Source organism: Mus pahari, chromosome 13 (assembly GCF_900095145.1).
Source record: "Mus pahari chromosome 13, PAHARI_EIJ_v1.1, whole genome shotgun sequence".
NCBI lineage: Eukaryota > Metazoa > Chordata > Mammalia > Rodentia > Muridae > Mus > Mus pahari.
The window spans coordinates 91,966,997-91,989,532 of record NC_034602.1 but is presented as its reverse complement, the minus strand read 5'-3'; the positions used below and the strand labels follow the sequence as shown (position 1 = coordinate 91,989,532).

At 45.1% G+C, this 22,536-nt stretch overlaps 1 protein-coding gene across 2 annotated transcripts in view; it reads right to left on the bottom strand.

Annotated features, from left to right (window-relative positions):
* Aff1 (AF4/FMR2 family member 1) overlaps positions 1–22,536 on the bottom strand; it is a 161,771-nt gene that overhangs the window by 114,539 nt on the left and 24,696 nt on the right. Inside the window, exon 1 of one of the 2 annotated variants that reach the window (XM_029544938.1) lies at positions 14,692–14,783. The exons of the other annotated variant lie outside the window; for it this stretch is intronic. The gene's annotated coding sequence lies outside the window, so the exon portion shown is untranslated. Of the gene's footprint in view, positions 1–14,691; positions 14,784–22,536 lie in introns of those variants that run through there. 2 annotated transcript variants of the gene reach the window in all.

The following is a 22,536-nucleotide window of genomic DNA, read 5'->3' as shown; positions in this document are numbered from 1 at the left end:
ATAGAGAGAAGGGAGAAAACAAAAAAACAAAACAAAACAAAAGAAAAAGAAAAAGAAAAAGAAAGAAAAAACTCAGAGACAAATTGACCAAAAGATTCAAAACAACTGTAATAGAGAGGCCTGTAACTAGACACCTCTGACCAAACGTAATGCCCAGCACTGACTCTGAAGTGAATCCCAGAAAATTGTACTAGAACTCATGAAAATATTTTGGCTGAACCAAAGGGCATGCATCCCTGCACCTCACACACACCCTGCACTTCACAGATGGAACTGGAACCATTCGGGATGAAAATCCAACAGACAAGCTTAACTGAGCAGACAGGCTCTGCCACGATATCAAAAGGAACCTGAGAGAAATGAGCCGTGGTGGTGGAGAAAAAAAAACAACAACTCCAAGATTCTTTGATCAAAGTAATTACGCGTCCAAACAAAACTCCAATACGAGGAAACCGCTTCAGCGTGCTTCTCATCACCCCTATCAGCAACCTCCAGCACACCCATCATTAGACTATCAGAGCCAACACAACCCAGGGCAGAGTGCAGGCTTGACTCATCTCCAGTATCCCCCACAACGCCGTGCGCAGTAGGCACCCAATAAATACTTGTTGCATGAAAGGGTGAGAACACCTCCCATAGCAACAGGCCCAGACTTCTCCCTCAGAAGGACCTTTCTCCTGAATTATAAGTTAGGGCAACTCCCTGGCAAACCTTTCAAATAAATTCAACAAACATTTATCAAGTGCCCAGAATGTGCCAGCGCTCGGCATTCTTTTGGCAGTGAGATGTGAAGATGACTAACGCAGTCAGCCCGTAACACCCCAAGGGGCTCTGTCTTGAACAAGAAGCACATGCCATAAAATACAGTGGGAAAAAGCCACGGAGTTGGACCAGCTGTGGGAACTCGGGTGAGGGAACAGGTAATTAGGCAGGAGGCAAAAGAGAGGGTGAGGCCAGAGAACACACAGAAACTCAGTTCCAGTCCTCAGCACCCTAACATGTGCGCTCTCGGTCCCTCTAAAACCAAGAAGCCCGGAGGCTCCTTCATATCTACTGTGGCAGTCGGTGCTGGAGGCCCAGGTTCATTTCAGTGCGATGTGGAGACAGGCGCTGGCTGCATTTCTAGGGAAGTCGCTGCACGATGAGGTTCCAACCGCGTCAGAGCACAGACAAGGCGCTATCTCTGTCCCAGGGTTATAGATAAGAATCTTGAAGCCCAGAGTCACTGGGAAAACAAAACAACCCTAACCTCGTCCGCCCATTAGGCAAGAGCTTGCCACAGGCTATGACACCAGCCAGCCATGGATTTATTTGGTTCTGGGTTCTGCACTGACTAATACACTGAACTCTCAGGTTCTGGGAACACAATTCTTTTTGTTTGTTTGTTTGTTTGTTTGGTTTTCCTTTTTTGGGGAACACAATTCTAAAGCCATGATTCTGTGCGTCACCAAATTCTTTCCACTAACGGGACAGCTAGAAACCACTTTTTTTTTTGGCTCTGGATAGCAGAAACTCAATATAAAGACCAACAGTGAGGCATGGGGTGCAAGCAATTAATCTGAAGGCAGATGGAACTAAATTCAAGGCCCGCCTGGGCTACACAGAAAAGCCCTGTCTTTAAAAAGAATTATATACTCAAATACTCAAAGAGTTCCATATGCCTGCCTTGGTCCTTTCTAGTCTTGGCACTAAAGACAGGCACCACCACTCCCTGCCAAGTTTTCAGTGTTTCTAAGGACTTTTTCCCTTTTCTTTTTTTGATAAATGAAATCCTAGGGTGGTTTCTGAGATTCACAAGATAGGAAAACAGGCTGATGAGATAAAATCCTGAGTCACAAGGATGGAAAGAATCCTTACAGTACTAGGTGACAAGGGAGTTAAGACAAGGTTTTTGGCTGTAAACAATGTCCTCAATCTGGTTTAAGATTTTCCAGATAGTTAAAGGCTTGCGGCTTGGGGCGGGAGTAAGGTTAAACTCAACAGCAACTTATACATATCTGACTGCTGTTTAAAACTCTCATTTGAAATACCGTAAAAAAAAAAAATATTGCCTCTATGCAATGAGACACAGTTAACTGGTGTGGCAGAATCCAACTCTACCAAGAGAATTCAAGCGGACTGTCAGTGAGAGGTTTCCTACCCCTTCCCTGTGCCCATGGGTGTCCAGGAGTTTGAATGACAGCCTGGAATAAATGAGAGAGAGAGAGAGAGAGAGAGAGAGAGAGAGAGAGAGAGAGAGAGAGAGAGAGAGAGAGAGAGAGAAATATGAGACTATGAGCATGTAGTGTAGTCTGGTTACTTGTTTTTGTGACAGGTATAGGCTGTCCTCTAGCTTAGGTTGGCCTCAAACTTGCACTTCTTGCCTCTGCCTCTTCCCCGGGCCACTATGCTTCAAAGGAGCTTTTCCTGCATTGACGTACATCTTCAGCCTTAGCAATCAGGTTTTATCTTTTTAGCTCCTCCTGGCACAGCAGGCGATCAATGTTGGTTGGCCCATACATTGATGAGGAAAGCCTCAACTCTAAAACGGAGGGTCCCAAAGAAAACCTCCAAGCCAGTGTGCTCCTTAGACATTCCCATTCTCATTATAAGTCAACCTGCATCCAGAAATAAGGAAAGGGTACTTTTTTTTTTCTCTCTGGCTGTGTACATGTAAAGTTTTCAACAATAGCACCATCTGCATACATTGTGTCGCGACAGTAAAGAGTGCCTGAATTTAAGGTGGTGGGGGAATTGAGATTGAAGTAGGAAGCCAAGGTGAAACTCATCACGAAGTATCAAGCAGCTCTTCAGGCTATCCCTACAGTCAGCCACCTGGAAGCCACACTTTCCAAACCCCTCCCGCCCGAGCCAGGGCAGCCAGGTGTGATGGGCACTGGACCTGACCTAACCGGTCGGTCTCTCACCTCCAGCTTCACCAAGGCTAATCCACTGCACCAAGAGCCTGCCAAAGTTAACTCAGGAGGACTCGCCACCCTCCCTTCTTCAAAGCTTCCAATGGCACTCCTACAAGACCAGCGACCAAGGTCAAGAGCCTTAGACTCTGACCCCTCCCACGCATCTCAGAGCAGGTGCTCTTATCTCTGTTTTCTCCCACATTCCTTCATTTTTTTAAACTTCCTTTTCTCTAGCCTTGCTCAAGCTAGGCATTGACCAGGAGATATAATCTAAACTTAAATTTGCAAACCAGGCATGGTGCGAGATGCCTGTAATACCAGCCTCAGCTACTCAGCAGCTCAAGGCCAGCCGCATTAGCAAGTTAATGCTGGGTAGGGTGCACACAGTTAATCCCAGTATTAGGAAGGCCAAGGTAGGTAGGTCTGTGAGTTCATGAATTGGAAGGCTACCAGAGCTATGTACTGAGGTCTCAAAACAAACAAAGAAATAGTGTTTTATTTTTGATTGCCCAGGCTAGCCTCAGATTTACTACATATTCAAGTAGGTCTTGAGCTTTTGGTTTTCTTGCCTTTAACTCAAGTGTGCTGGAATTATAAGGCATGACACCACACCCACTCTGGAGGAAACTGCTGGGCATTGAACACAGGGCTTCTGTCCCAAACAGTACGTCTTAAGAAAATACATTTTATTAATGTTTTACTGAAACCAATCAGTCACAAGCGTGTCTACGAATGGAAGGAAGATGTAGTTGTACTTTCAGACTAATTCTTAGAAATCTATGTGAATTTATCTTGCTTTTTTTTTTTTAACTTCCTGGGCCCAGTGTGGGCCACTGGTTACCTTTCTATTTCCAGCTTGGTCAGAGTAGCTGCAACTATGTTACCAGCCTTCACCAGCGGGGCCCACTACTTGCTTTCCCTGATCTGGGACACCTTCGGGAGTAGAACAGATTATTCACACAACAGAAGAATATGTTCCAGACCCCTCCTCCGGATCATCCATCTGCTTCTCTCCCTCAGGCAGGAACTCAGTCCAGGTGACCACAAAGCCTTTCTGCAAATCCCCAACCACGATCCACCAGGACCTACTCTGTGCTTCCCACACTAGCACAGTCACAAGATCAAGATTTTAAGTTTCCTCTGGTTGTCTTTTAAAGATGGACTTAAAACTGTTTCTCATTGTGCTACGTTTATGTACACTCAGTGTTGGATAGAGGGGGAAGCTCCTCTTGCCCCTTCTGCTCCAGGAAAGGTTTTAGTCTTCCCTGCGTTCACCTTAAAAACTATCCATGAAGTTAACAAATTCACCTTTTATAAACTTGAGCAGATTCTTGTGAGCCTCAGGAAACCCTCTCCGACCTACCTCTCATGGGTCCTATGGACTTCATCCAGAAAAGTACCTGCCAATCAACACCCTAAGTTCCCCATTCCAGAGGATGGGATTTCCCCTCCCCCACCAATTCCCTGGTTTTGGGCCTCCCCTTTCTCAACCTTCAAGAACGTGAGCCTAAGGGTTACAAATATAGACCTAAGAAATAGGTTTTCTCCCAAGCCTGCTTAACTTTATTTTCTGCCTCTGATAAGTAAAATAAATAAATAAATAAATAAATAAATAAATAAATAAATAAATAAAATCTACATTCAGAACAGCTCCAAAGAAGCAACCCAGAAGCGATCCAGTCTATTGGGCCAGCACTTTCCTAGCTGCAGATGGTCCCCTGGACAGCAAGGAAACAGCCAGCTCTCTTCCAGGACTTAACCAACATCCCAATTTTCTTAGGTTTCCCTAAGACAACTTTTGCTACAAAGTCAGCAGGAAACAATTAAAGAACACACGCCATTCCTGTGCCGCCCCCACCCCACCCCTTTGTAGTTTATTTTATGTATATGAGTGCCCTGCCTGCATGTACATCTGTGTGCCTGAAGAGGGCATCAGATCCCATTACAGATGGTTGTGAGCCACCAACGTGGTTGCTGGGAATTGAACTCAAGACCTCTGAAAGATCAGTTTTCTTAACTGCTGAGCCATCTCTCCAGCCCCTATTTCATTTTTAATTAAACAAAAATGGAGGAATGTTGGCAATTCCTCTAGACTCTGCCCATTAGTTACCTAGCAACCCCTTGCCTGACTACCAGGTACTAGCTAAGAGTTAGGCATAAAATACTGTTCTTCTAAATCTATGTCTGTCTGTCTGTCTCTCTGCTCCCACATATTCCCAGATGCTCTTTCCTCTCTTTCTCTCTCTTTCTGTCCTTCTCTGTACCCACCCCCTTACATTTCTCTGGCTCTGCCTGTTTTCCAAGTCCCCTTCCACTCCCCCAATAAGCTTCCTTTTCTGTCCTGCAGCATGGTGGTGATTCCGTAGCACACCTTGGCCAGGCTACTAAGTGCTCTCTCCCACCCTTTTACAAAACACAAGAGTGACCTCCGGGAACACAGAGCCATCCCCAACCCTGGAATGGTTTCCTTCCACTTCTGTTTTCTCTGTAAAGTAAGAGGGAAGTATGACTTCTATACACTGAAAGGGGGTTTCCCCACTGCCTAAGACGGCCAAGGCATGCTCAGACATGTTGCCTCTCTGGAAGCAACTTAGTGTCTTCCAATGTCCTGTTAACAATTCTCCTACAGACCCTCTCTATGCCCTACCAATCCTGGTAGCACTTTTAGGAAATGGGACCTAGAGTTGGGAAGGTCCCTGGGTGTGCCCTTAAAGGGGATATTGGAGCTCAAGTCTCCATCTGCCTCTCCTTCACCCCCTCTGTTGGATTTCCAGCCAACATGGGGTAAGCAAGCCTCCTACGTGTACATAATGAACCAACTATGACTGTCGGAAGGGTTAAACCACCACGTGGTGGAACCTCTGAGATCAAGAGCTGAAACAAGCTTCTCCTTTGGGGTTTTATCAGTGACAATATAGTAACTGAATAACATTCTCCTTTTCTTTCTTTCTTTCTTTTTTTTTTTTTTCGAGACAGGGTTTCTCTGTGTAGCCCTGGATGTCCTGGAACTCACTTTGTAGACCAGGCTGGCCTCTAACTCAGAAATCCACCTGCCTCCGCCTCCCAGGTGCTGGGATTAAAGGCGTGCACCACCATGCCCAGCTAACATTCTTGTTTTCTAAAGGGAGTAAAAGAATGACCACTTAGCCTTTGACATTTATTAAATAACATCTGTGAATGTGTACGCACACATGGATGTATAGATGTGCACTTGGCACTGGAAATGGAACCCAGTGTAAAAATATTTAGTTGATTAGCATCATAAATTTACCTATAGAGCAAATCTCTATCCCCAGCTTAAAAACATACAATTATAAATGGGGGAGGGGTGATTATATTAAACAACTTGAATGACTCAACTCCCAAACCCACAATGTGTTCACTTATCTAGAATGAAATAATATTTGTTTTGTTTGTTTTAAGATAGAATTTCCCGACTATCCTGAAACTCATTTTCACAGATTCCCCCTGCCTCTGCCTCCTGGATGCTGGGATTAAAAGCGTGCATCATCACACCTGGTGGACGAAAATTATCTTGTTTCTGGTAAAAATTAGGATTCCTTCATTTTCAATTTGTAGACTTTCAAGCACAGGATATTAAATATTTACCTATAAGAACCCCAGGAATCCCAGGCCAGCCCTGGGCTGTGGCTCCTGCTGCCACCCCAGGAGAACCACCACACCCAGTTTATACAATGTTAGGAATGAAACTCAGAGCTCTGTATTTGAGAGACGGGTGCTCTGCTAACCCAGCTACATGCCAATGGTAGCCCCTTTAAAGGGGAAAAACCCATGGCCGTGTGACTGTTTGCCTGTATGAGTGAGGAGTCTATGGAGGCCTGAGATGGCAGATCCTTTTGGAGTTGGTGTTCCAGGCAGTTATGAGCTGGTGTGGGCTCTGGGAACTGAACTCTTGATTTTGAAAGAGCAGCAAGTGTTCTCAACCACTGAGCTATGTCCCCAGAATCCACTCTCTGCTGAAGGACTGATCTGTCTTTCACTGAAGGAAGGATGATTTAGGCTAAGACTTCACCCTCCCATCAAGATGTTAGGTTTCACACACACCATACAGCTGAATCAAAGATACTACAAACTATGGGAGGAAAAAAGCAGGTGACCATGGAGGGATGAGATCCATATCAGACCCAGCACAACACACATGATCTCCTCCTCCCTCCCAAATGGCTCATCTCTCTTTTTCTTCACAATTGAGAAAGCAATTATAAAGACCATACTGTGGCTCTGGCCACAGTAGCATCCGTCTTTGTCTTACTCAGCTCTGTTTTCTCCTTAGGGAAACTGACCCACCTAACCAGAACCAACACCTGTGTGGACTCAGGAGCTGGACCCAGAGTGTGTCCTCAGCCATGTGGTACGCAGACTACCAACCATCCTCAGATTCTCCAGTGGCCGACATCCATTCCAGAGCTGCCTTCCTAATTAATGTAGCAATTGCTCCCCCTCTGCCGTCCCCAGCAATGATTCCAGAACAGGATGTTGCTCATAAATCTCTCCCTGTAGCTTACCTACCACCCACTGGCCAGCTTGTTTTAACAAGAGTAGTTCATTCCCATCCCCCTCAGTAAAAGCCCTCTGAAAGGTCACCAACATTTTGTTCCTGACACCTTTGCCCATCATAGGAACTGAGTGTAACGAAAACACCATATCTCAGCAAACATGACTACAAAAAATCTACAACATACTATGAAGGAATGCCAGTTTATATCTTGAAACATTCTAAATCCGGGAATGAAAAAAAAAAAGGGGGGGGGGAGGAGTTATGCAGAGGATACCTGTAATCTGAGCACTTGGAAGGAGGAAGCAAAAGGAATAGGAATTAAAGGTCATCTTTGGCAAAGTTTGGGGCCAGCCTGGGCTACATGAGATCCTGTCTATAAATGAGTAGACAAGAAAAAAACAAATTAGCAACAACACTAAAGGGAGGGCTAGAGAGATGGCTCAGAGGTTAAAAGCACTGACTGTTCTTCCAGACACCCTAAGTTCAATTCCCAGCAACCACACAGTGGCTCACAACCATCTGTAATGGAATCCAATGCCCCCTTCTGGTGTATTTGAAGATAGCTACAGTGTACTCATGTACATAAAATAAATAAATATTAAGAAAGAAAGAAAGAAAGAAAGAAAGAAAGAAAGAAAGAAAAGAAAAGAAAAGAAAAGAACAGAACACATAACTATTACTGCCAGGAGAATTTAATTTTCCTTCCTTTTAAATTATTTATTCATTTGTTGTGTACCATACCTAGGTAGACTGCTAGTCCTCAGAGCTGTGTGGTTCCCAACCTTCCTAACCCTTTAACACAGCTCCTAATGTGGTGGCCCTCAACCATAACATTAGTTCATTACTACTTCATAACTGTGATTTTGCTATTATGGAATGTAATTTAAGAATCTGATATGCAGGACATCCGATAGGCGATCCCTGTGAAAGGGTCATGACCCGCTCGCTGCCTTAGAGACACAGAGTTGATGTCCTTAACTGTCTTTGTTCCTGTAGGAAAGTCATCTGGACTGAGCCACATCTAGACCCTGCATTTCATTCAGCTCAATCCCCAGAGCTAACCTCTGGTTACTAAATTGCCACTGAGTTGTTCCTCTTTTCTCTTTCTGAGCATTCCCATCTTCACACTGTCTTTGGAAACCTCAGCACATTGGAGATCCATTTGCTACAGAATAATATGTATCTGAAGCACTGACCAGCAATGAACTCCAGACAAAACAAGTAGTTCAGCTCTGAAAGGCATTTCCAACAGAGGCTACTCAAAGAGTGTAGCTGGGGGCAGTGACAGCTCTCTGGCTCCAGGCACCTGGGTGCAAGCCTGAGTCTAATTCCTGGATCGCACCGAGTAACGGAAAGAGAAAATCCGAGTAGACAGGGTTGTCCTCCCACCCACCCAGCTGTAGTCTCATTCCTTGGTATTTGAAGGGACCCGGACTTGACCTGTTTTCTGTTTCCTCATCCTGATCTCCAGGTGGCAAAGCCAAGGGACTAAAAATGGGTTGCTCTTGACATCTGTTTTATGTTCAATTCACTGACAAATCCTCCTCCACTCTTTTGAAAACCATGCAGAATCCACCGGGTTATATGTCTAACCCGCTCATAGGCCTTAATTATCCTCTTGAGAAGCAGAGGCAGGTGGATCTCTGAGTTTGAGGCCAGGCTGGTCTATAGAGTGAGTTCCAGGACAGGCAAGGCCACACAGAGAAACCCTGTCTCGAAAACCCAAAAGCAGAATAAAATTGGATCAAACCACAAACACAAGTAAATTTCTCCAAAGCTTGTCTTTCTGCTACTTATAACACGACATGTCCTCCACAGCTCACCTGGCCACTTCCTAAATATGCTCCAGAGATCAGGCTCCAATGAGCCTCATTCAGGTGCTTAGAAGGGTCTTTACAGTCAGGGGTGGGGTGCGGAGTGTGGAGGGGGGATGGAGAGAGGTTGAGGGTGCTGTTGTCTCTACCTTTCTTCCCTTTTCTTATTTCTATAAAATAATTTATAAAATATAAGTGTCTTATTTTTTTTAAAGATTTATTTATTTATTATATGTAAGTACACTGTAACTATCTTCAGACACTCCAGAAGAGGGAGTCAGATCTTGTTATGGATGGTTATGAGCCACCATGTGGTTGCTGGGATTTGAACTCCGGACCTTCGGAAGAGCAATCAGGTGCTCTTACCCACTGAGCCATCTCACCAGCCCTAGTCAGGGTTTCTATTCCTGCACAAACATCATGACCAAGAAGCAAGTTGGGGAGGAAAGGGTTTATTCAGCTTACATTTCCATACTGCTGTTCATCACCAAAGGAAGTCAGGACTGGAACTCAAGCAGGTCAGAAAGCAGGAGCTGATGCAGAGGCCATGGAGGGATGTTACTTACTGGCTTGCTTCCCCTGGCTTGCTCAGCCTGCTCTCTTATAGAACCCAAGACTACCAGCCCAGAGATGGTCCCACCCATAAGGGGCCCTCCCCACTTGGTCACTAATTGAGAAAATGCCCTGTAGCTGGATCTCATGGAGGCATTAACCCAACTGAAGCTCCTTTCTCTGTGATAACTCCAGCTGTGTCAAGTTGACATAAAACTAGTCAGTACAATTAGTATAGTTCCTTTACCTAGACCATCCACCACTTCAATTTACCACATTTTTTTGACTCCTAAATATTGCCCCCCCTCAAAAAAACCCCTTAAGATATGCATGTTGCTCGGCCTTTAACCCCAGAACTTAGGAAGCAGGGGCAGGCAGATCTTTGTCTGTGTGAGGCCAGCTTAATCTATGAAGCCTTATTATGTACTGAGAACTCTTCTTCCCAGTATATGTTTGCAGGTGGGGGGAGTTTGCACACAGGTATATGAGCCCAGAGGCAGTGAACTTTCTGAGAGCTGGTACTTCTGTGTTGGGAAATCAGTTCTCATTCTTTTCAAGACTTGCACATCCTCTCAGTCACTGTGCCGTCTCTCAACAGCCCCCAACATCAATTCTAAACCTACCTCCAAGAAGCCTTCCCTGATGGCTGGCCACTCCTGCAATGGGGTGTCCCTCCTTTACATCCCTAAAAGCCCCAAGATTTCCTGATAGTGATTACAGATAAAGGAGAAGGGCCTAGCAGGCATGAAAGAAACAGCATGTGCCAAGGCATGGGGTTTGAAGGCAGAAGCCTTTAGATGGGCTTGTGACTTGTATTGCTAGGCAACAAAGCTGGTGGAGGATTAGTCCTCACAAACAGGAGGCTGAGGTCCAGGGACCCTAGGACCTCTATATTACTCAAAGTGAATCATGGGTGTGAGATGACTCAGAACTGCCCTAGTCTAATGTCTCCTGACAAGGAAAAGGGAGGGTGGAGAGAGAGCAGGGAGTCACTGCTAACCTACATGCAGAGGACTGCAGAGCAAGGAGGGCAGCCTAGCTCAGCTGGTACATCGCTTGCCTAGCACTGCACAGTCAGGTGAGGAGCCTCACATGCCTTGAACATCAGCACCTGGGAGGTACACCACAGCAGGTCAAGAGTTCAAGGTCAGCTTCAGCAACCTTGGTGAGTTAGGTTAGTATAGGACACATGGAAAAAATATCATAAACAAATCACTCTTAGTTTTGTTTGTTTGTTTGGTTTTGTTTTACAAATAATTTACAAGTGATTTGTTTATGATATTTTTGATTTCTTTATTACAATATGTAAGTACACTGTAGCTATCTTCAGACACACCAGAAGAGGGCGGCAGATCTCATTACAGATGGTTGTGAGCCACCATGTGGCTGCTGGGATTTGAATTCAGGACCTTTGGAAGAGTGGTCAGTGCTCTTAACCATTGTGCCATTGCTCCAGCCTGCCTTAATGGATCTTACCTCCCTCCATACACTTTGCTGAAGTACAAAAGGAACTTTTCAGTGGGGATATCAAGGCAAACATGGGCCGTGGGAAAGGAGAGCTAAGCCAAAGGCACACTCAGAACACCTGAGATTTGAGCAGCAAATCTCTACAGGTCAGCAAGGAAACTGCACCAAATTACTGCCAAAGACTCCAAAATTGGGGGCTTGAGACTAGCTGCTCTTCCAGTGGACCTGGAGTTCAATTCCCAGAACCCATGAGTTACAGAGAGACTCACAACTGCCTATAACTCCAAAATGCCTGGAGATTTGATGCCCTTACACAGACATTCATGCAGGCAAAGCATCAACGCACATTAAAAAAAAAAGTAATGAATAAATTATTTTTTAAAAGAGCCCAAAATTGCCCGTCAGCTCATTAATGATTCTATTACTATTAACTTCCATCACAGAATATATCTCTTCCAAACGGACATAGCAGTCTTGACATTTGGTCTGNAGTTGTTCTCAAAATTATAAGTTCAAAATTCTATGACAGGGAAAAGACTAAACAAAACCCCACCCCACACCCACCGTCCCTTCCCTTTCTCTTGCAGCGACTATGCAGACATCTGAACATTAGCCTGAGCACCCTGACTACAGACAGGGCGCCTACCANGCCATGACACTGACAGACTAGGTGTACATGAGTGCTGCTTCTCGGCCTTCCTAAAGGTGCCACCTTTTAACACAGTCCCTCATNTNGCAGTGACCTCCCCCCACTCCCAACCATAACATTATTTTGGTTGCTACTTCATAAGTGNAATTTTGCTACTGTTATGAATAGTAACATAAATACATGATATGCAGAATACCTGATATGTGACCCATGTGATGGGGTCATTCTACCCCCTAGTGGAGTCATGATCCCAAGAATGAGAACAGCTGCTGCTGCTGCTGTCATAGTCACTTACAGGTGACTTTCAGGGATGGCTGGCCAGGAGGCTTGCTTCAACTTTAAAATAATTTAGTTTTAAAAGCCCAGTGAAGTAGGTCACTGTTCACACAGTTCTGCACATCTCATACTCAGGCCTTAAAATAAGGTCTTCGCCAGGCAGAGGTCTCGCACACCTTTAGTCCCAGCACTTGGGAGGCAGAGGCAGGTGGATTTCTGAGTTCAAGGCCAGCCTGGTCTACAGAGTAAGTTCCAGGACAGCCAGGACTACACAGAGAAACCCTGTCTCAAAAAACAAACAAACAAACAAACAAACAACAGCAGTCTTCAACAGTAGGGTCAACAAGAAATAATTATCTCACAGTAACAGGCTTGGACACCAACAACCAGCGAACCAGCTAGTAATACAACAAATGTCTGGATTATTTTTGCAAGGAAGGGCAAATAAATAAAATACCTATTAGAAGCAAGCCACCTCCAGGTCAGCCTCACTCCTCTCCAGAGCAGAGGCACATTTATACACACACGTAATGACAGCTCAAACACCTAACGGCACGGTCTCTTCCTAGCCACTGGGATGCCAGCTTGGGCAGCTGCTTCAAAGTNGCACAGACCTGTCCCTCTCCAGTGCCCAGTAGTCCTGTCCCGAATGGCTTTGACTCTGGAGCCTCTGCACGGGCCTGCTGAATGTACAGTTTAACTCTGCCTATCTGCCTCACAAGTGGCTGGGATCCAAGGCATGTACCACCACTAACAGGCTTTAAAAAAATAATTTAAGGCTGGGCATAGTGGTACACAACTTTTAATTCCAGCATTGGGGAGATGGGTGCAGGTGGCTTTCTGTGAGTTCCTAGGCTAGTCTGGTCTAAAGTAAGTTCCGGAGCAGCTAAAGAACCTCTGTCTCAAAATAGCAATTTATCATCATCATCATCATTTAAAGGCTGCACCATTAATACAACTAGTGTCTGCTGAGTTTGTTTTTGGTTTGGTTTGAGACAAGGTCTCACTATGTAGCTCTGGATGTCCTGGAACTTACTAAGCAGACCAGGTTGGCCTCAATCTGCTGGGATTTAAACACACACACACACACACACACACTATGTGTGTGCATTTTAGAGGGGATAATTCTGCCAGCTTTTCACATCTCAGGGGAGGAATTTCAAGACAGGATTTCTCTGTGTAGCCCTGGCTGTACTGGAACTCACTGTAGACCAGGCTAGCACCACCAGGGCCCAGTGGGAAAAAATTTTAAATGTATTTCTTTTGCCCTGTTCTGCACCTTGCCTCTAAAACACTAGTTCCCACTTGGAAGTCAGTACTATCTCAGGCATCAAGAGGCCACTGGAGGAAAATNAGTCTCTGCCGGATGTTGACAGTCTTAAAGAGGAGCAGCTGCAAAGTGTAACCGTTGGGAGACTGAGCTGCAAGGCCACCACCTGGCACCTGTGTGGGGCTACACAGGCACAATCACTCTAGGAAACACCACCTCATGAGTGTGAAACTGTGTGTGTGTGTGTGTGTGTGTGTGTGTGTGTGTGTGTGTGTACAGCTGTACAGCTCTGGGAGAGTCTAGGCAGAAGAGCCCCCTCCTCCCTTATATGTTATACTAACAAATCTTTTCCCGACATATGGCTCGTTAGCCGCCTGAGCTCCCTCCCATGTAATCAGCTTTGTGCCTTCATTAAGAAAGGTACCTCTAACGGTGGTAGCCCTGCTAAGTCGATCCCTTAGGAACAACCTGCTCTCTAGTTAACAGTGTCAGAGAAGACAGCTGGCTCCAGAAAGATCCAGCACAAATCTCTCCGAGGCAAGCCAGAGCGCATAGTGTTTCCCTGTCTCCCATTCCCAGTTTCTAAATAGCTAATGTGTAGTTGGGTTTGAGTTGATGTGGGGGGGGGGCAGCAATAACAGAACTTAAACCTGGCATGGTGGGTGGTTCATTGGGGGGGGGCAACAGCAGCAAAACTTAAACCAGGCATGGTGGGTGGTTCATGCCTCTAAGCCCAGCACTTGGAAGGCTGAGGCAGGATTGCCTGTGAGTTCTAGGACCCCTGGAGCTAGAGTGAGATCCTTTTTCAAAATTTATCAATAAAAATTAGAAAGGTAGTTTGTCTACTACAGATTAATCAACTAATTTGTTTGTAAATCTATTAGGAGTTGTAAGATTGAAATGAAAACATTATCGCCCCGGGGTCAGTCAGAGCTAGAATGAAACCCTGCAAAAAAAGAGGAAGAAAGAAACATGGCGGGGCAGTGGGGGAGGGTAGAAGGGAGGGATGTTTAAGAAATATAGCACAAAGCCTGGCTGTGCCCATTAAATATTAGTAGTTCTCAAGTAAATATTAGTGGCTCAAAACAGTGGTCAGTGATATAGCACTTGCCTAAGATTTCCCTCAGGTTTAGCCAAAGTCTGTTACAAAGAAAAGTTGTGGCACCAATGCTCTAAACACTACTGGGTGTGCATGACTAATGTGCATAACTAACGACATGCATATCTAACTAGCAGGCGTTACTCACCCTTCCTCTCAGGTGGATGGGGAGGGCTTGAATATAGTTGAGCACACCTCAGTTGGGACTGCCAGTTTTCCCCTGCCAGTCCAGCTGTGACCTCTTTCCCCTCCTCAATCTTCCAGCTAATAGACACAGACAGAGGTCTATTACCAAGTATTTGCAAAGTCAAGAAAGCATTACAATTCTCAAGCGATCAGTGCTGGGCTAGGCCCGCTCAGCGCTGTTCAGTTACGAAAGACAAGCTCTGACCTCCAGCTTTGAGTCCTGCAGGGCTAGGCTAGAGGCGTCTAGGGAGGGACAGTGCAGTTTACAGAGAGTGAGCCCTAGCCTCCGAGTCAGTAGCATAAAATGTGACCTTGGTGCTGTTGCTTTGAGCACAGTAAACGGTTCCAAATACTAACTATATTTCCAGCTACAAGCTGAAGGTTTTGACCGCATACAAAGTCCTGTAACTACATCAAAGAAACACTATCTACTGCCTTTGAGTGAACACTTTACAACTGCCTTTGGATCACTTTTTATATAGGGACAGTTTTCTTTAGAACTCAGCTCTGTGCCCTGCATGTGAGTGTATCTTCTGGGGTTGGGGTTAGATGAGGAGTGATTTTAAAACTCTCAATCTTCCAAGGACAGCAGGACTCAGAAATCCCACTAGGCGTGGTCTTACTAAGGACAAAAGGATCCCTGCAGGGCCACCCCAGGCAGGGAGCATCTTCCCAGGAGTTGAGAGCCGCTGTGCGTCCGTTCCTGGAAGAACAACCAACCTTCAGGCATGGGCTTTCACCAAGAGGAAACCCTGTTTTCTTTTCATTAAAAAACACAACAAAATCCTAAAGGTCATCCAGCAGTTTTTGTTTACAAGTAAAAGTGGAGCTGTCCCCATTCATCAGCCCAAGGGATTCTTTTACACTTTGATGTGGAAGGGTCCAGGCCCATTGTGATTTCAATGACTCGGATTGAAACCCTTTCACTTGCAAACGAAGCCCAGCCCCCAGTAAGAGCCAACTGTCAGAAAAAAATTCATTGCCTCTGCCGCCAATTATTTATTGAAGTTGTGGGAGGAGTCTCTCTGGGGGAGAAGTCTCCAGCATACCCCAGTGCATTCCAGCTTGGTCGGCCTAGAATGGCCCTTTCCCCAACCCCCCCACCCCCCCAGAGGGGAAACCTCTGGCCACAAGCAACCCACCTGGAACGACTTTCTCTCTTTTAGGCTTTCCTAGAAAGGGGGGTCTAACCTTACAGGTCCTTCAAGTGTTCCTCCCTTAGGGCAAGGCAGTGGTTCTACAAGGTAAGAATGCATTACACTCCCTTGTATCACAAGGTACCCAGAACCCCTTTCACCAACCTTACCTGTGCAACTTTCTTTTAAAGAATTTTAAAAGTTTAAACAATTCTAAAGTAGATAATCAGTCAGACCGGGTACAACAGAAAGAGGAAAGCCCCCAGCAGGAGGACTTTCATTGTTCATTTGTTTTTGAGACAGGGTCTCTCCGTTGTCCCAGCAGTCCTAGAATTATGTACAACCAAGCTGGTTTTTTGGTTTTGTTTGTTTGTTTGTTTGTTTATTTTTAAGATTTTATTTATACAAGTACACTGAAGCTGTCTTCAGACACACCAGAAGAGGGCGTCAGATCCCATTACAGAAGGTTGTGAGCCACCATGTGGTTGCTGGGATTTGAACTCAGAACCTCTGGAAGAGCAGTCAGTGCTCTTAGCCGCTGAGTCATCTCTCCAGCCCCCAAGCTGGTCTTAAACTCAAAAATCTTCTACCCTCTGACTCAACTGGGATTAAAGGCAGTCTACACCATGCCCAGCAGGATTTTTAAAAAGTAAAAGTTTTAAACTAGAGCACACCATTTTTTTAAAGCAGGGGTATGGTAGCACACACCTTTAATTCCAAAGGTAGCTTATCTTTGTGAGTTCAAGAACAACCTGATCTACATATTGAATTCAAGGCTAATTGGGGCTGTAGAGTGAGACATCATCCCCCAAAACAAACAAAAAAACCTGATTATAGATCTTTAGGCAGTCAACCTGGTGCACATGAGCAATCCCAGTGTTCAGGAGATGGAGGCAGGAGAGTGAGCTTGATGCCAGTCTACACTTATAGCAAGACCTTGCCTCAAAAATTAATAACACAATTAAATATATGCCTTAAAATGTTTACTTTTTGTGTGTGCATGCTTGCGCACACCACTGCATATGTGGAAGCCAGAGGTCAGCAGCTTATAGGAACAAGTTCTCTCACTTATGAGTTCTGGTAAACAAGCCCAGGCCAGCCAGCAGCAGGAACCTTTACCCACTGAACGGTCCAGTGGACAAACATATACTTCTTGGGGGTGGGGTTCAGTTGTGAAGCTCTGAGTAGGATGCTCAGGACCCTGGGGTCAAACACCAGCACCATCAAAACAAAAAAAAAATATTGCAAGGACAACTGACAGTTTGAAGCAACTTGACTCTCACTCAGCTTGTAATGTCCTTTCAGGAAACAGGCTTGAAAATCTTAGCCTTGGGGCATGAACATGTAATGGGAGCAGAATGCTGGGACTGGGAGCTGGCCTGTGTATTTGCAGGGTGCTTTGTGGCATCCCTCCAAACTCCCCAAGTAAGATTAGCCTGTTCCAGAGGACGCCAACCAACTCCCGCCACCCGGCTGGCAGCCCCCACCTGATAATCACCTCTGTTCAGACTCGAAGACAAGACCCCCAGAAGAAGCAAACAGATGCTGAGGAACACACCTGACATAGCAGACAACACCCTCACCCCACAGTAATCAGGATCCACGTTCTAGAGAAGGGCTCAGAGTAGGACCTGACACAGACCTAGTGTACTATGTGAACTTCAGCCACTTCACTTGCTTAAGTCAAGATGCAAGCAAGTTTAAAGCATTTCAAACGCTTCTGAGGGCCAGGCGTGGTAATTCACACCTTTAATCCCAGTATATGGGAGTCAGAGGAAATTCTGAGTTCCATGACAGCTTGATCTACATAGTCAGTTCCAGGCCGGCCAAAGTTACCAAGTGAAACCTTGTTGCTAAAAAACAAAGAAAAATCATGTAGCTTCAATTACTTCCTCTTTTGGTTGCCTTAATACGGTATGTTTGGTTTACTAAAATAATTTATTAACACCCTGACTTAATAAATATATGCTGTCTTTCTTGTACCAATTTCTTTATCTTTTATTTATTTTGAGACAGAATCTCCCTGTGTGGCTGACCAGGAACTTCGCTCTTTAGACCACCAGGCTGGCCTGGAACTCAGAGACCAGCCTGCTTCTGTCTCCTGAGTGCTGGGATTACAGGTGTGTGCCGGACCACAACAGACTGACACTCTCTCTCTCTCTCTCTCTCTCTCTCTCTCTCTCTCACACACACACACACACACACACACACACACACACACATACACACACCACCACACCAAGTCCAGTTATTGAACTGTGTGTATGTGCTCAGAATAGAACCCAAGGCCAGTGAGTCTTTAAGAAACATTTGTGGGGGCTGGTGAGATAGCTCAGCGGGTAAGAGCACCCAACGGCTCTTCCAAAGGTGCAGAGTTCAAATCCCAGCAACCACATGGTGGCTCACAACCATCCTTAACAAGATCTGTCGCCCTCTTCTGGAGTGTCTGAAGACAGCTACACTGTACTTATGTGCAATAAATAAATAAATCTTTAAAAAAAAAAAGAAAAAGAAAAAGAAACATTTGTGGTTATTTGTTTGTTTGTTTGTTTGTAGTCTGCCCAACTGTGTGGGGGTCAATGGCGACAGCCTGGGGAGTCAGCTCTCTCCCTCCATCTAGCTCCTGGAAACTGAGGCTTGAGCTCTAGCTCTCACTGTCAGGCTTGGGGGCAGGCACCTTTGTTTGCCGAGCCACTTTATCAGCCCCCTATAAGTCTTCATGTTTTTATGTCTTAAGAATTATTTATTTTATTTATATGAGTACACTGTAGCTGTCTTCAGACACACCAGAAGAGAGCATGGGAACCCATTGCAGATGGTTATGAGTCACCGTGTGGCTGGCTGCTGGGAATTGAACATGAGACTTCTGGAAGAGCAGTCAATGTTCTTAACTGCTGAGCCATCTCTTCAGTCAGTCCCCCAAGCCTTCCACCTCGGTTTCTCTGGGCAGTGCTGGCTGTCCTGGAACTCACTCTGTAGACCAGGCTGGCCCCGAACTCAGAAATCCGCCTGCCTCTGCTTCCCAAATGCTGGGATTACAGGCGTGTACCACCACTGCCCAGCCCACCCCAACAAAACAGTACCTTTCTGCACTGTTGACTGGGAAATGGCTTCATTTGGTAAAGGCGTTAGGACAGAGCAGAAACGAAAGCATACAGGACCTTGTGCTATTTCTCTTAGTGCAAGCTTAACCTGCTTCAGAGCTCAGCAATCCGGTGGCTCTAGCACACCTTGGCCTCAGTCACTCGAGTCATTGCTGTTTTCAGGAATATAAGGACAGGGAAAAAAAAAAAAAAAAAAAAAAAAGGTCGTGATTTGACATGGTACCCCAAACTTGTGAAAATCAGGGCAAGTGGAATTGGATTCCAACTCTGGTCCCTGAATTCTGAAGGAATCTCCCAGCCAATCCCACAGGGTAAGAGGTGTCACAGCTGAGCTGTTCAGACAAAGGATTCTTCCCGCTTCAGCATCCATCGGACTCCAAACGCATGCAGTGTGTTCATTCACAGCTAAACCAAGATGATCACCTGGACAGTGTGCATTACATAGAGAGCAGGGACAAGATTGCATCATCAGCTTCCAGTTGTCAGCATTCTCACAGCTATGACGGAAGGCTGGGGGTGGGGTGGGGGGAGATTGGAAGCCACATGCAAATAAATGTGAAACCACCTTAGGCTCTAAGACTCAAGTGCTTAGAATAATCTGTAGATGACTCCAGACACAGCTGCCTCACAGGTACAAGAGTCTCCTAAACGCCCACCCTCCTCCCAGATAAAAACACATGCACACAATTCACAGTGGGAAGAAACGTACAGCCTGTGTGTGAAAAGGATACACTGGCTTATTATCTGGCAATAAAAAAAAAAAGAATGAAATAAGTGCATGCTGCAACCCACATGTACATTTGTATGAACTGCTCAGAAAAGTATCATGACAAATGCTTAATAGGATTGATAGGTAGGGATGGGGATACCAGGATTAACTACAAAAAAAAAATGTAACTAGTTATTAGTTATGAGAATTCCTAAAAGTGGGCTGTCATGGAGTTGGGGAAACAGCTCAGCAGTTAAGAGCACTGGCTAGTCTTTTGGGGACCCTGGTTTAGCTGTCAGCCTATCATGGAGGGAGTTCAAAGCACTCTTCTGGTCTCCATGAGCACCAGGCATGCGCTTAATACATATAAATAATACATATAAATATATGCACAAAGTGTATACTTAAAATGGGTAGAAATTATACCTTATGTTTGCTACTATGGAAGAATTTGTTGTTGTTGTTGTTTCTTTCTTTTTTGGTTTTTCAAGACAGGGTTTCTCTGTGTAGCCCTGGCTGTCCTGGAACTCATTCAGTAGACCAGGCTGGCCTCAGACTCACCAGAGTTTTGCCCTCTGCCTTCCAGTGCTGGGACTAAAGGTGTGTGTTACTACCACCAACCCTGCAAACACCTCCGGCTAGGGCTACCGACTGCTGTGTACCTAGTTTGTTTGTAGGTAGGAAGTGAGCTGTAGCAGTAATGGGCTCACCCTTCTGTCTAGGGTCTGACTGCTAACCAAAGCCCTCCCCTGAAGAAGAAGGAAGGATGCCTGAGTGGGAGAGTGGTGTGCGAGTCAGGGTTTAAGATGCTGCACCACAGCACCCGAGATCCCTCTGAGCCCAGTTTACCGAAGCTCTAACAGTCAATCAATCTGCCTTCATAGGAGTCATAGGACTCCTTCACAGTCTCAGAGGAGAGGCCACCACACCAGCTGGTTATAGATCCTGCCCACAGTTCCTTTCATGACTGTGATGACAGGTCATATGATCTTACTGGGAAATGACTCACTACCTCTATTTCTACAATTTAATTCCTACTTGCCACCCCAGATTAACTAATCCTTCAATAAACAATTAAAAAAAAAAAAAAAAAAAAAGATTCCCTCCTGTCTGGGATAAACCCGAAACTTTCTCAAGCTCATCTGACTGGAGGAATTCATTTAAAGTTCCAGGGACAATGACCAAAACCTATCCATGTCCTGTGTCCTAAACAGCAAGAGCTTGCAAGTCGGGCCAGAAGCTGCTTCACTTGGAAAACCCTGGATGTATCTACACACTCCCACGCCATTTTTCCAGGTGTGGATTCATTACAATGCTCAAGCCAATCACTATTTCACAGGGGTGGGGGTGGGGAGGAGGCATGGTCAATGGCCATTAATCTTTTTAGTAAGTGCGTAGCACTTAAGCCCCTGGTTTACAGGTCCTGGAGAAAATCTGTCTGAATAATAGGTGTTAATCTGTTTTGCACCTGGTAGCTTCCTCATAACCGTCACTCTTCTCAATTAGGAGTGCCACACGGTGGCCGTTTTCTACAGGAGGAAGACACCACTGACCAGATCAGAGATAACAAATTACAAGCCCTCGGGGTTCCCCAAACACTGAAACGCTTATCAGTAGAACACAAGTATCACCCCTCACTTTAAATCATGCCCCAACAATCTGGTAGGATACTCTAAAATAAAGTTTACTTTCCTCAACTATAAAGCAAATATTTCCCGAATGCCTCTCAACTTCATCTGGTTCCAGTGTTGCACCTAGAAGATAATTTAGCACACAGTATGAAAACCTTAACTTTACCTTTAAGAGTCACAGAAGAAAATGAGAAGTTGTAGCGACTGATAAACAAGGGTAAGAATAAAAATGAAATAAAGCAAAATAATAATAATAATAATTTCTGTTTCAGTAAGGGGGGGGGAAGCAATCAGAAACACTAGTTAAAACTGCACAAATTAAAGCTGGGCGTGGTGGTTTACACCTTTAATCCCAGCACTCGGGAGACAGAGGCAGGTGGATTTCTGAGTTCAAGGCCAGCCTGGTCTACAGAGTGAGTTCCAGGACAGCCAGGACTACACAGAGAAACCCTGTTTTGAAAAAAATAAAACAAAGCAAACAAAAACAAAAAAACCAAACCCACAAAAACAAAAAAGACTGCACAAATTAAAGGTGGTTTGAATTTGAGCTAGCTATTCATCCACACATCCATTGGTCCTTATCAAGGGGCTTTAGCATCTAAAGCACAGGTTCTCATCAGGGATGTTTAAAGTCAAGAGGACACACAGCTATTTGCATTACTATTCTTAACAGTAGCAGAATTAAGGTTATAAAGTAGCAACAAAAATAATTTTTGAAGTTGGAGAGCGGTCACTACAACAGGAAGAACTGTATTAAAGGGTCGCCACAATAGGAAGGTTGAGAACCACTGCTCTAAAGGGTACTTGGGGACCTGGTAGGAAAGCTCAGTGGGTAAGGTAAGCCACTAAATCCAGCAATCTAAGTTCCATGAGTCCCATCCCTGGAACCAACACAGTAGAAGGGCAGAATCCATGCCTGCAAACTGTCCTCTGATCTCTACACATATCCTGTGGCATGTATATGCCCATGCACACATACACACACACATAAATGAACCTAATAAGAAAAAATATATCCCTGTCTCAAAAAAGAAAAAACAACATTTCCAGAGTCCTGGCTGTTCTAGAAGTAGCTATGTAGACCAGGCTGGCTTTGAACTCCCAGAGATGTCCCTGCCTCTGCCTCCTGAGAGACAGTCATAAAAGTGTGTGCCAACACCACCACCCACCTTTAATCATCTTCTTCTTCTTCTTCTTCTTCTTCTTCTTCTTCTTCTTCTTCTTCTT